The 15,824-nt window shown below is 38.3% G+C and overlaps 1 pseudogene; it reads left to right on the top strand.

The window, feature by feature from the left end:
* The first annotated feature begins 3,905 nt into the window (after positions 1 to 3,905).
* LOC140989420 (uncharacterized) overlaps positions 3,906 to 15,824 on the top strand; it is a 17,174-nt pseudogene continuing 5,255 nt past the window's right edge.

Below are 15,824 nucleotides of genomic sequence, written 5' to 3'. Positions count from 1 at the left end.
TATAAATAAAACATAATTAACAAATATAAACTTAATTTATACCTCCCCGACAACGGCGCCAGNTATAGAAAATACCGAATTCACCGATAATTTATATATGGTACCTATGATTATATATATAACTGCATAAAGTAAATGTTAAATTAAATCATTATATTTCATTTAGAACAACCGGAAGAGCCACGCTATTGCCTAAATGAAATATATGATTTAATAAGTTAGTTGGGGGAAAGTAAAAGTTAGTTGCGATAAAGTAAATGTTAGATGCGGAAAGTAAAAGTTAGTTGCGATAAAGTAAATATTAGATGCGGAAAGTAAAAGTTAGTTGCGATAAAGTAATTGATGAAATATTTATTGTATAAAAATTAAACAACAAATCAAGATAACCACTTCAATGGTATCAAGAATTTGATGTAAATTGATAACAACAAATAATTCATTTTTATACCTACAATAAAAAGAAATTAGCAAAGTGAAAAGAAATAAAGAAAGAATATACAAAATATAAACAATCTTGCTTCACAAAGGATTCATCGTCTTCACCTTGACATAAAAGATATAGCTTTCCATGAACTTACTTTTGATCAACACTAAAAACATCACTCATAATTTGGAAAATGAAAAATATATTGGAACTTAGAACTTTTATACACACTCAGACTATATTTTACAATGAGATAGAATGATTCTCAAGCTAGCACAAGGCCTCTATTTATAGGCCAAATGAGAGAAAGGGCCAAAAATTTTATTAATGCCATGTAGTTGTAATAGTAGTCATTGTCTACTCCAACTTCAATTCCATGTCCCTTCTTTCAATTCTTTGTTCCACGACTTTAATCACCGAATTTGACTCTGCTCCAAACAAAAAACATGTAGGAAATTGTCTGTAGATGAATTTGGCCACTTGGTTCACCTCATTTGGTTAAATATTGAAATAATTATGATTTTGTTACTATATGTTGGTCATGGTGAAAGTAAATTTGTCCTACTTTTGATATTTTCACAATTTGATCATCTTAACCAACCTTTTAGACAATCATGTTTTCTGCAAAGTTGTAGATAATTTCTCAAGGATTCCTAACATGTTTGAATCACCTCCATTTGAATTTTCTAGCTTGAGTTATCATTATTTTACCAACACGTAGAAAACCTGAAAATAAAACATATTTAGTAAGACATTTAAATATAAACACACAATACTAAAATAACATAATTTTATAATTTTAATGAAACTTAAATTTTAAAATATAGGTTTTAACATATAATAAATTATTAATTTTAAGTTTCATCACCTTGGATTTGAATACTCTGAGCTGGACGCGCTTTACAAAGGAATTCTAATCTAAATATTTTACTGACGAGGTGTGTTCCAGGTTGACCAGGGAGTTTATGACCTTGAGGCAGGGAGACATGACTGTTATGGAGTTTATCCGTAAGTTTGAGAGGGGTTGCCATTTTGTACCCCTGATTGCAAATGATCATGGAGCCAAGTTGAAGCATTTTCTGGATGGTCTACGGCCGCCGCGATGTTAGGGTGGCTGGCCCTACTACCTATGATGTTGCTGTCTCCAGAGCTCTAGCTGCAGAACAGGATCAGAATGATATTGAGAGAGATCGCCAGGGTAAGCGACCTGCCCAAGCGCCGCACCGCCCTCCTCATCAGCAGCATCAGAGTAAGAAGCCTTTCCACGGTCCATCTAGGAACAGAGGACAGCAGGGACGTGTATTCCCGAGGGCCCCGGAGTATCCAGTCTGTGCCAAGTGCACACGCCGCCATACTGGAGTTTGTAGATATGGTTCGTGGAGGTGCTACAAGTGTGGTAGTCCTGACCACTTACTGAAGGAGTGCCCTCAGGGGAGTCTACCTATCCAAGGGAGAATTTTTGCCCTCCATGTAGCGGAGACGAACCCAGAGACAATTCTCATGACAGGTATCGTAATGATTTAAGTTTGTATTTGAAATTCAATGTTTTGGGAGTCTGGGTTAAGATTTTGAACTTAGAATTTGTGATAGGATTGCATGTCTATAAGTTTAGTTTTTGTAATTATTGGGTTCAGCTTGATGTTCCAACCTTTCAAGGAGAAGTTTTATAGCTGGTTCAGCTACGAATGCCTTGATAGATTCAGGGGCTACTCATTCGTTCATTTCGGAGACCTTTGCAAATTTCCTCAAGGTCAAGACCATTGGGCTAGATATAGGGTATTGGGGTAGTACAGCCTTCTGGAGAAGAGCTGACAGCTACTAATGTGATCCGAGACATAGACCTCAAACTTCATGGTAATCTTGTTTATGCAGATCTTATCATATTGCCGATTCCAGAACTTGATATCATTCTGGGTATGGAATGACTATTAAGGAACAAAGTTTTGATTGATTTCAGAGGAGATCTATTCTAGTACGACCGCTTGGGAGAGAGCAGTTCTTATTCAAACCAGACAGGTACTTTCCTTTACCGCGTATTATACCTTGTGTCCAGGCTAGGAAGCTCATGCGTAGAGGGTGTCGAGCGTTTTTAGCAACCTTTGTATATGTTCCCGAAGAACCCAGTAAGTCAGTCTCCGATGTCCCAATTGTTAGGGACTTTCTAGATGTTTTTCCTGATGACGTCTCGGGTATGCCACCTGTGGGAGAGGTAGAGTTTTCTATTGAGCTTATGTCAGGTACTGCACCGATCTCAAAAGCACCGTACCGATTAGCACCGACAGAGATGGCAGAACTCAAGAAGCAGATTCAGGAACTTCTTGAAAAGGAGTTCATTCGCCCTAGTTTTTTGCCATGGGGCACGCCAGTATTGTTTGTGAAGAAGAAGGATGGTTCGATGAGGCTCTGCATTGATTACCGGGAGTTGAACAGAGTGACAGTGAAGAACAAATACCCACTTCCACGGATTGAAGATTTATTTGATCAGTTGCAGGGAGATTCAGAGATTGATCTGCGTTCTGGTTATCACCAGTTGAGGGTGAAAGATGCCGATGTTCTCAAAACTGCTTTTAGGACTCGTTATGGCCACTTCGAGTTCCTTGTGATCCCTTTCGGTTTGACCAATGCGCCAGCGATCTTCATGGATCTCATGAATCACGTATTTCAGCTGTATCTCGACCAGTTCGTGATAGTATTCATAGACGACATTCTCGTATACTCAAAGAATCATGAGGAGTACAACAGACATCTGATCGCAGTTTTGCAGACCTTACAGAAGCACAAGCTATTCGCGAAGTTCAGTAAGTGCGAGTTTTGGTTAGAGAAGGTGGCGTTACTAGGCCACATCGTTTCTAGCAGCGGTATTGAGGTAGTCCCAGCGAAAGTTGCAGCAGTCAAAGATTGGGTTGTACCGCAAAATGCATCAGAGATCCGTAGTTTCCTTGGGCTAGCAGGATATTATCGGAAGTTTATTCAGGGATTATCCTCTAGCACAGTTACACTCACGTCGTTGACAAAGAAGAATGCTAAGTACGTGTGGAGCGATGAGAGTCAGAAGAGCTTCGATTCTTTGAAGCAAACTCTTATTTCAGTGCCAGTATTGGCCATGTCGTCAGGGCCCGGAGATTTTGTTTTGTATACCGCTGCTTCGAAGCTCGGTTTAGGCGCAGTGTTGATGCAGCATGGGCAGGTGATAGCATATGCTTCTCGTCAGTTGAAGATCCATGAGAAGAATTACCCTACCCACGATCTAGAGTTGGCAGCTGTAGTATTTGCCTTGAAGAATTGGAGGCATTATTTGTACGAAGAGAAGTGCCAGATCTTTACGGACCATAGGAGCCTCAAGTACTTCTTTACGCAGAAAGAGCTAAATATGAGTCAGAGGCGATGGGTGGAGCTAGTGAAGGACTATGACTGTGACATTAGCTACCACCCTGGCAAAGCTAATGTAGTTGCGGATGCATTGAGCAAGAAAGTCGCAGTGATGGCTCATGTGGTGATTCCGAGACCCCTTAAGTCTGAGATGCGGAGGTTTGATCTAGAGACATATCCTCGAGGTAGAGTTCCCCGTCTATCTACGTTGGTGATTTAGTCTTCTCTTCTAGACCGTATTTGCAGTGGCAGCCAGCAGATGAGCAGTTGGCGAAGTGGAGGCAGAGAGACGAGGCCAAGGGCAGTATCTTGTATACAGTTAGCGACGGTATTGTGAGATATCGAGACAGAATATGGGTTCCTAGCGGCGGTTCTATTTGATCAGATATCTTATCTGAGGCCCATATGTCGCCGTACTCTATTCACCCTGGGAGTAAGAAGATGTACAAAGATCTGTAGTTATTGTATTGGTGACCCGGGATGAAGAAGGATATCAGGCGTTTCGTATCCGAGTGTCTAACGTGTCAGCTAGTGAAAGCGGAGCATCAGAGACCAGCAGGTATGCTCAAGCCTCTTTTTATTCCCGAGTGGAAGTGGGAGAATATTACCATGGACTTCGTTGTCGGTTTGCCGAAGTCAGTCAGAGGGTCAAATGCTATCTGGGTGATTGTTGATCGTCTTACCAAATCAGCGCATTGCTTGCCTATTAAGACGACTTTCACCATGATTCAGTATGCATAGTTGTATATCCGGGAGATAGTCCGACTTCAAGGTATTCCTGTTTCTATAGTGTCTGACCGAGATCCTAGATTCACTTCCTCATTTTGGAAGAGTTTACATTCAGCTATGGATACGAAGTTGTTGTTTAGCACAGCTTTCCACCCACAGACAGATGGTCAGTCAGAGAGAGTTATCTAGATTCTGGAGGATCTTCTCCGTGCATGTGTAATCGATTTCTCAGGGAGTTGGAAGTCGAAGTTGCCATTGGTGGAGTTCACCTATAACAACAGTTTTCAGTCGTCTATATGTATGGCTCCATATGAAGCACTGTACGGTCATAAGTGTAGATTGCCTATTCATTGGGATGAAGTAGGGGAGAGATCAGAATTGGGTCCGGAGATTATTCAACAGACTACCGATGTAGTAGTCAAGATCCGTGATAGGTTGAGGACTGCTCAGAGTCGACAGAAGAGTTATGCGGATCAGAGGAGGAGAGATCTAGAGTTTACCGTTGGCGACCATGTTTTTGTGAAGATAGCACCTATGAAAGGTGTCATGCGATTCAGAAAGAAAGGAAAGCTCAGTCCAAGATTCATCGGACCATTTGAGATCCTCGACAGAGTTGGGACGTTAGCTTATCGTGTTGCTCGTCCACCGAATCTGGCCGGAGTACACAACGTGTTCCACGTCTCTATGCTGAGGAAGTACATGGCGAATCTTTTGCATGTCTTGAACTTTGAGCCGTTGCAGCTCAATCCGAACCTGTCTTATGAAGAAAGACCAGTGCAAATCTTAGACAGACAGGAGAAAAAACTTCGGAACAAACTAGTGAAGCTAGTGAAGGTCAAATGGCTTAATCATTCGGAGGAGGAAGCTACGTGGGAATCTGAGCCAGAGATAAAGAGACGGTATCCCGAGTTATTCGGTAAGTTTTAATTTCGAGGACGAAATTTCTTTTAAGAGAGGGAGAGTTGTAGAACCCGATAAATCAGATTACGTATAAGCCATGCATAATTACTATTATTTAAATTAAAAATGATTTTTTTTTACATATATAGGGTTTAAGTCATTTTAAAATTTGTGAAGTCGTGATTATTTATTTTAATCGCAAGAGTTTAGATTTTATCTTTTCGGATAAATACGAGAGACCGGACTGGAGTTGGAGGATTGAGATAAAATTTATAATAAGAAAATACTCCTAGATTTAATTTAAGTCAAAGAATAATTTATTTTAATGTTAAAGAATGTTTTAATATTTATTAAGTTGATTGAAGTTAAGTTATTAATTAAGTTCTCCCATGTCCAATATTTAATTAAAAGCCTAAATTAAAATGGGTGACCAATTGGGATAAATTAATCTAGGTCTAATTTATTCAAGAAATTATAACCTAACATTTTAATAATTAATTCTATAGACCAAGCCATGCCATGCAAGAAAATTATTACCCTAATTTAATTTACTAACTTACTAAAATACATAATGGAAGTTTAAAACTTTAAGGACTTAAAATACAAGATTTAAAACAATATTTTACCTTACAATTGCTAATAAATTTTAGCCCCCTTAGATCAATTCATGTATGTTTGGCAACTCTCCATTTTAACTACCATTCCATAATCTTCATGGTATATTAATTCCCTCACCTTTAAATAGCCTATAATTAATAATTTAAGCATCATTATGCACCTAATCAAACCACTAATCTAGCCTACCAATCCCACAATTTTCGAGCAGCAAGAAGGAAGGAAACAATTCTTGTGTCATTCAAATCCCTCACTTGTAGCTCCTACCTTAATGCATTCCTTGACTCATTTATCACCTCCAGTAGACTTCACTTTCATTACCTAGCACCCCTACACCCCTTACCGTCGAAAATATTAGAAGAAAAGAGCTGCTAGAATCGTGAACCAACAGCAGAAAAACAAGAAAGAAATACAACTCTGTCTCCGCCGCGCCGTGTTCGTCGTATTGCTTTGTTTTATTCAAAACAAATTTCCAGGCATGTATATATTGTTTATTTTCTCTTCAATCAAGTACTATATATATTTTTAAACCATTATATGTTCTTGATTCATGAAACAAATGAATTTGACAGCAAAATTTCAGAAAAATCTGTACAAGCCTTCTCGGCCTTATGCTTGTTGCCTCATGGTTGAGTTGTTTTGATTGGCTACAGGGAGTTGTTCGGTTCCAGGCACTCGAGGCTGCATCTAGGCATGATTTAGAGTGTGCTAGGGTCATGTTGGTTAATTATTTCAAGCCCATACACGCAGGATGAAAGTTTGACAGCAAGAAGTCCTAGAACTACAGATTTGGCACACGATTTGCTGTTCGGTTGTCTAAGGTGAAGGTTCAAATCTTGGTCGGTGCAGGGCCTATAACCATGGTTAGAACCCTCCCTTATCATGTCTAGGACGTGACCAAGACAACCTTTCAAGGCCTGGTTCACGGGTACTTTGAAATTTTTAAACCACAACACAAGTGCCCCTCGGTTTTTCATTTCTGGTTTGGGTGAGTGAGTTCGGTTTTGGGGTGTTTGGGTGGATTGTGGTTGGTTTCTAGCCCATAGCCATGGTTCATACAACACTTCATCAAGTCTATATCGAGCCTTGGTCAAGCATATGGCCACTGGAACGATACAAGACAGTAAAAACGGATCAACACATCACACTATGCAGAAAGTGATGTTCTCGGGCGAAGCTTTGGATTGTCATATGTGTTTGCTTGGATTGTGGTTGGCTTTTAGCCCTTAGCCATGGTTCAAGCCACACCTTAGAACGTTGGTAAGAGACTCTGGTCAGTGGTTCAAGCCCCAAGGGCTATTGGTCTTGTAAACGAAGCATAGCAACCGCAGTTGCTGCCACGTTTTTTTTTTTTTGACAGCAACTCTGTTTCGGTTCAGAGGTGGTGTTTGAGTTGATTCTCTTTTAGCCTATGGCCTTGGATTGGACAGTACCTCAAAGAGTTAAGAAGGTCATGTTTTTGGCCGTTTGTGATTCGGTTAAGTTTATAGGTCGTACAAGAATTTACGGTGCAATGGGCCAAAGTGAATCTCGAAAGAGCGTTTCAAGATTTTGGCCTCCATTCACTAATTTTCATGGATTACAATTCTTAGGGTTATTATTTTATCATGTTAGGTGTATTTTAATCATGACTAAACGACGGTTCGATGTTGGTTCGGGTTGGTACGGAGTCATGGTTGGAAAATTAGTTTGTTGGTCGTGTTTGTCTCGTTTTTGCGTCAGATATCAAGTTTCTGCCAAGTTGAAATTATTTGCATGTGTCTCATATTAGAATTAGGTCGCAGAAAGCCTGAGAATGATCCAACTCACTTGCTAGAAACATGGTTATAATTATATTACGTGCATAAAATATAAAATGTTTACTTTTGAGATATATGCGATATGTTTTTTGGCCACCTCACGCTTATGGGATCTCTACCCGGTGACTTACGACCGGCTTATATTCATGTATGGGTACGGACATCCAGTCCAAGGGCTGTGGTGATCTATACCGCCCAGTATACTGTGATTTAGTCTGATCAGACGTTCATGTTATGTTATGGGCCACTTGCGTAGAAACATTATCTCAACTAGAAAAAATATCAGCATGATATTTTATGACAGGGCTCTATCGAGCAAATCTTTTACGTAAGATTTTCAGATAGGCACGTAATTATATTTACCCATGACACGATTTTCACCTTGCGCTTCACGATACGATATTTTTCGTTGCATGCGATCTTATGATATATTTACTTGTTATTCACGATATATGCATGTTGAGTCTTTAGACTCACTGGACTTGATTGTTGTAGGTACTGATGAGGTCGGGACTGAGGGCGGGGACCAGTGAGCTAACTTGGGTCAGCAGTAGTAGGAACCCGAGGATCTCACATTTCATCATTTACATTTTATGCTCAAACTCTGTTTTTATTTTGATGAATTATTTTTAAGTTGTGGTTTTGAACACAATATTTACTTCCTCTGTTACTTTTAAGTTAAATATATTTATCAGTTTATTTTATAAATGATGCACGTTATTTATTTAAAGAGAAAAATTTTTAAAGATTCCGCAAAAATTTCGAATACGAAATACAGGCCTCTACACAACTAATGAACTGAATTCAATTAAAATAAATGTATAAGGATATGAGGATCCGATGAGCTGTTTTGACACGCTGCTGATACGAAAGTCACAACTAATGAAATGAATTCAATTAAAATAAATATATAAGGATATGAGGATAGGATGAGCTGTTTTTAAACGCTATGATTTCATATGTCACGTTTACGTTTATGGTTTTAAATTCATGGAATGTATGTTGATTAAAGTATTTTTTTAATTTTGTGTGCTATGTATATGTATTTGTTACCTCGGTACAGGTGTGTTGAGTCTTTAGACTCACTAGGTGTGAATGATGCATGTGAGCATATCGATGAGGGGACAGGAGTTGCCGAATTCTGAGTAGACAGAATTGGATATGCACACACGACCCGAGGACCACACTTTTCCGCACATCATGTTTCTTTTGTTGATTAAAGAGGACGTGAACTGAAAAGTCTACTGATTTGAAGTGCGGAAATAAATTTTTTTTTTAAAGCTCACATTTTAAAAATAATCATTTGAATAAATTGCATGCATGCAGTCTTAATAAAAATATCATTTAAAAATAATTTTAAGTAATTGCCAATAAAGATATAGCGGAACATAATCAAGTAAAAATCCTACACTCAACAGTGAAATAAAACAGCATATAAAAATAATCATATCCTCTCAACATCGTAAAATCATAACAGTGTGGAAAACATGAGGCCCTCGGGTCGTGTCGCCCCACCAGGTCTGCCTACTCAGAGTTCGACACCTCCAGTCCCCTCGATATCAAGCTCACCTGCATCAGACACGTCTAGTGAGTCTAAAGACTCAACACGCCTGTACCATAAATAACAAGTACATATACATGGCACGCAACAATGAAAAATACCATACTCAACATATCTTTCATGAACTTTAAAAACGTAATGCAAACGTGTCATATGAAATCGTGACGTGTCAAAACAGCTCATCGTTAATCATCATTCATCATTTATCATTTATCGTTTCCTTTGGTGAATTCAGTTCATTAGAGGTGACTATCGTACATCATCATTTACGATGGACCCATCATATATAGAACCGCGGTACCCGGCAGCTACCCATCCACTGTGTCTAGGCCTCATCATCATCATTTACATATACATTTTAAGCATTTACATATACTTCGATAGCCACAACTAATTCTCATCATTCAAAACATCATCATTTCCATCATTTATAAAAATCATGCACATATGCAATTTTCCTTAAAACCAAACATGCAACGTATTTTTCATAAATTCCTAAAAATAGTGATCAAGATGCATAAACATTTAAAATATGATGAAAAATGTACTCAAGGCGCTGCCAGGACTAAGATCTCACCCCGGGTGCAAAATGACCATTTTGTCCCTAGAAACCCAAAATTACCGTTTTACACTTGGACCTCTAAAATTTGACCCGAAGCTTACAAAACTCCTTAAAATGTCCCAAAACATATTTATTAACATTCTTAGACGTAAACTCGAGCCCATTATAAAATTTAATCGATTCGTTTTAAAACTAGAACCGGGGTCTCGGTTTTAACCCGAATCGACTCGAACTTAACCGAAATGTTCTCAACTTTTTCCCACACTTTAAAAACATCTAAAAGCTCTAAAAAACCTCAAAAACACCAAGTCTTAAACTCTCGGCCATACACCAATGTGGCTGGAAAAATTCAGCAAAACCCAAGCAGCCCTTGGTTCAATCCTTCCCATGGTTTCCAATCCTAGCCCACAATCCAACGGAACCAGCTACTGTCCCACCTTTCTTGGACCACCCTAGGACCCCTCTGAACCCATGGCTATCCTCCCATGCAAGCAGCAACTCACCACAACCGCTAGTCACCTAGGAGAGCACACTCGCACCTCACTTCCTCAACAAAGCTCTTACGGTTCTACCAATAAGACCAACAGCGTGAGGTTCATTCTAGGTCACGGCTTAGACCCACCATGGTCTGAACCACGGTTTTGAACATCCCCTTGTGCCACTAGATAATCCAACCTCGCGATTACTCGGAGCCGTGCCCAACCACCGATACACACCGATCATCCCTCTTAACTCGAGCAAGCTTTGGTTCCAGCCTAACCATCCCTTCCTCCTCTACACCTGCATCCCCACAAGACCCTCATCAGCAGCCCCTTACCCAAAGGAATAAAACGTGAGATGCAAGGAAATGATACATCGATAAATCGAAACAAAACAAACCATGGAGGCTTGGTCCTGCATTACCGAACAAAAATATACATACTCACGGTTTTTAAATTTTTCTCGAAGGTTTGAATCAGTTTGGTGATAAATTGATTCTCAAAATCTTGTCAGTCGATCACAGTCAGTTAACAGTTAAGTGCGGAATATAACTGACTGAAAGATATAATATAGTACTTGAAAAGCTTGTAAAAGATGCACAAGGTCTGTTTCTGGATGTTCAGAGATTTCAATTACTTCTACGTCACCCCTTCTATCACGAAAATAGGATTTCCACTAAAAGAATTTGATCAATACAAGACTTGTACAGACCCACTTCAGTTTGGACTTAACAATGCCAAAACTGAAACTCTTAGTTTACAACTCAGTTTACCCAATTGAAAAACTTAGCACAACTGATCTCTAGGATCAAGTTTCACAGTAATCACAATATGCTAAAATGCTCGAAAGATAGCCTAACAGCTATGAATGTATATGATAAGCGTGAGCTTAATTTTCAGCAGAGTAACAGTAAGAAAGATTGCTAGTTCACTCTTCGCAACTGATTGTAAAATTTCGTTCTTTTCTTCAGCTACTTCTCTCTGCTATTATAGGCTTCCCTCCAACGGTAATATTGAATACGGTTTAAACTTACTATCAGTTGATGTGCCATGTCAAAATTCCTCTGCTAATAGTACAGTGCGCCTTTTCTGAAATGCGGCGTTCCCACTAACAGTTGCAGACTGTTGTACTATTTGTCGGTTGTCATTTTCAACTGATGATGTGTCCAGCTGAAAGGTAGAAGCTGATAAAGTTCACAACTGCAGTCAGTTGACGGCGCGTCCAGTTACGTAGATCAGTTGGTTGGATAGTTCAGTTGCTGGATTCAGTTGAGGCGTCCGATTATGTTTAGTTTATATGATCGGTTAATTCGATTTTTAGCCCTTCAGTTTGTCAAACATCCGAAACTTAGTTTCCAACAATTTCTTCCTTTTTGGTGTTTAACAAAACTAAGCAAATAAGAACTGATCAACTGAGCTCATCTTAATGAACTTTTTAGTTTCCAACAATGTCCTCCTTTCGATATTTGCACAATTTGATCAGCTTGATGAACTTTTTAGGCATTCATGTCTTCTGTAAAGTTGTAGATAATTTCTCAAGGATTCCAAACATGTTTGAATCACCTCCATTTGAATTTTGTAGCTTGAGTTATCATTATTTTACCAACACGTAGAAAACCTGAAAATAAAGCATATTTAGTAAGACATTTAAATATAAACAAAAAATACTAAAATAACATAATTTTATAATTTTAATGAATATTAAATTTTAAAATACAGGTTTTAACATATAATAAATTATTAATTTTAAGTTTCATCATTGATTAGATAAGAGAAGATATTCTGACAGAGGCACACGCATCTCCGTATTCCGTCCATCTTGGAGGTACCAAAATGTACAAGGATTTGCAGATGCTGTATTGGTGGCCAGGTATGAGCGAGACATCCGCCGATTAGTATTTGAATACCTCATTTGTCAGCAAGTGAAAGCAGAGCATCAGAGGCTAGCAGGAATGCTTAAGCCGCTCTCTATCCCCGAGTGGAAATGGGAGAATATCACCATGGACTTCGTTGTTGGTTTGCCGAGGTCAGTTAGAGCATCCAATACCATTTGGATTATAGTGGATCGATTTACTAAGTTAGCACATTTCTTACCGGTGAAGACGACTTTCTCCATGACTTAATATGCAGAGCTCTATATCAGGGAGATAGTTCGATTGCACGGGATCCCAGTTTCTATTGTGTCCGACAGGGACCCGAGGTTCACATCGTCTTTTTGGAAGAATTTGCACACAGCCATGGGGATGAAGTTGCTGTTCAGTACGGCATTCCACCCGCAGACAGATGGCCAGTCTTAGCGAGTGATTCAGATATTGGAAGACCTGTTGCAAGCCTGTGTGATAGATTTCCATGGGAATTGGGAATCGAAGCTACCTCTAGAGGAGTTTACCTACCATCGAATCTGGCCGGAGTACACAACTTATTCCACGTCTCGATGCTGAGGAAGTATATAGCAAATCCTTCTCATGTCTTGAGTTTTGAGCCGTTGCAGTTGGCTCCCGATCTATCGTATGAGGAGAGACCCGTCCAAATCTTAGCCAGACAGGCGCGGAGACTTCGTAACAAAGTGACCAAGTTGGTCAAAGTCCGGTGGCTGAATCAATCAGTGGAGGAGGCCACTTGGGAGGCCGAGGCAGATATGAGGAATCGCTACCCGGAGTTATTTGGAAAGACTTAATTTCGAGGATGAAATTTATTTAAGTGGGGGAAGAATTGTAGATCACAAAATCAGTACGCGTAAAACCCATGCATTTATTTAAATTGTTAAATTATTTATTTAAGTTTAGAATGATTTTAACGATGCATGATTTATGATTTGCACTATTTTAAATTATTTATGTTTGTGTGATGCAAGTTAAAATATTTTCTTGAGTTTCATGTTTCAGGCGATTATTCGATGCGAGATCGGAGAATGAGGTCGGCAACGATTTGGGCGATTTGTAAAATGTGGTATTTTATTTCAAGTCAAGAAAGTGACAATTTAAATGATTTATTAAGTTTTTAAGCATTTTAAGGCCTAATTTAACTATTAGATGATTTTAAGATTTTGAGCATTTCAAAATATTAAGTTGATTTGTTTGAGATTTTAAAACTTTTAAAATTTATCACTTGTGTATTCTATTATAAATTAAGGGATTTTAGTATAGTTCGTAGGGAGTTAGTATTTTAATTAGCTTGTTAATTAATTAATTAAGCACTTTTTCCCCTTATTAAGCCCAAATTTCGGTATCGTCGTTTCGTGTTCATCAAAGGCATGTATATTCTTTTGTTTTTGCATCGATCTTGTCATATTATATGTTTTGATGTTGTTTTTGCGTAAAAATTCATGTATGTTGTGCAAAGTTTGAGCAAAAATGGTTGGATCGATTTTAAAACGATTTTTAGATCTTAAAAACTGAGTTTGCTGTCATTTTGATTACTGTGAAATTTTGGTTAATTTTTTGGAAAGGTTTTCAACATATAAAATTTAGTACTTTTTTATACTTTCGATTTGACAGTAAATTCGTAATTTTTGGATGAGAAACAAGTGAGTTATGATTGTTTTCGTAAGACTGCTCAAACTGCGATTTTACGAAAGTATGTTCTTGACGAATTTGTGAGAATTGTTTGTTGCAGGCTTCGTTGGGAAACGTCGGGTGATCGCTGCTACGTTTAAGTATATTGAGTATGATGTTTGGACGATTTTTGGTGCTTCATTTCGTGTCGTTAGGCACTTGGTTGCATTAGAAGTCGTAGGAAGTGTTTTGGTGTCAAAAGTTCGTGTCCACGGGTTGTGTTGTGTTGTATGATATGCGTCGTTGTTTTGGGGTGTTGTGTTAGTTTGAAACATTGCCATAGCATCCTAGGTTGAGTTTCATTGCATCGATTCGAGTTGTTTGGGCGTGGCTTTGAAATTGCATCAAATGTGTTCATTGTTAGAGTAGGTGCACGTCGAGCCAAGTGTTGGCCGAGTGTTCACAATGAAACTCTATGTATAAACAGTCTTTATTTTAATAATATTTGAAATTATTGTTTTGACACTTCTTTATCTGTATACCAATGCATGTTGTATAGATAAAGTCCTTGAATATATAAATAGTANTTTTGTGATTCTTGAGCAGGTTTTATGTGATTTGTTGTTGTTTTTGTTGTTGTAGTTTGGAAACTTAGAATGAGAAATTGGAGTAGTAAAAGTGTTGAATTGGAAAGTGCAAAAGATGAAAATTTCCGAGAATAAACCGCACCCGCGCTATAAATGGCACCGCACCCGCGGTCCATGAAAAGCAATTTTAGAAATTTCTGCCGAAGCAGTACCACACCCGCGGTACATGTTGCACCGCACCCGCGGTATTCGTAGCTTGGAGATTAAAGTTTCCCCGAAACAAGACCGCACCCGCGGTCTGTGTTATAGCGCACCCGCGGTCGTTGACAGACAAAGTCTGGAAAATGCTGATTTTTGGTGTGCTGCGCATGGGAGTTGAGGACTTTTGTGTTTTGCGTGCAAAGACTTGCCTAGGACTATAAAAGGCTTCTATTATTTACTATCTAGGGTAGGAAGGGAGCAAAGGAGAGGAGAGGAGGCTAAAAAGAAGTTCCAAGCTCAAATTCATTATTCTGAGGAGATTTCTTGCACACTTTGGAGAGAAATAACCTGCACTCCACACTCTTGTTCTAAGTTCTTCTTTCTTTATTTTTATTTGATATGTCTTGTTTAAGATTCATGTGTTGTTGTGTTGTTTGTATTATTATTATGAACTAATTCCTGTGTCTAGAGGAAAGATGGAACAAAACTAGAAACCATGTGTTGGGATTTATGAATTATGCTATATAAGTTTTCGTTATTGTTCATTTGTATTTTTCCAATCTTAACACTTTCATTTTACTGGTCATATCTTGAATGATTCTTATGTTTATAAGTTATCACTTGGAAAGGGGATTTTATAAACAAGAAAGGGAAAAATACATCGATGGTATTTATAGAGTTCGGGAGGACATATATCGCTATTGAAGCCATTAAGAGAAATTAGTGCTTATTGTGTTATTTAATTATAGATTGTTGACGGGGACGTTACAATCTTTTGTTAGATAATTAGTATCTACTTAGCAATCGGAAGATGGAGTAGAGAATTTAGAATTCTTGGCTAATGAATAAGAATGACATTTATAATATAGCTACACAAAATAACACATGGTGGATAGTTGCGTGAAATCGGACCTCTAGATCTTTTATTCTATTGTTATTTGCACAAGTTTGTTGTGATATTTTATTTAAATCTTTTGTCAATTTAGTTATTCTCGCAAACAAATCATTTAATCAATTTTTCTAAATAAAATTGAGACTATTTTAATTACAAGCATTAATATACATTTATATATATACTCCTCGTGGGATCGACACTTGTACTCA

The sequence above is a fragment of the Primulina huaijiensis genome, chromosome 12 (genome assembly GCF_012295235.1).
Source record: "Primulina huaijiensis isolate GDHJ02 chromosome 12, ASM1229523v2, whole genome shotgun sequence".
In the NCBI taxonomy this organism is placed as follows: domain Eukaryota; kingdom Viridiplantae; phylum Streptophyta; class Magnoliopsida; order Lamiales; family Gesneriaceae; genus Primulina; species Primulina huaijiensis.
Note: the sequence above shows the minus strand (reverse complement) of the source record. Positions and strands in the feature narration are given on the sequence as shown.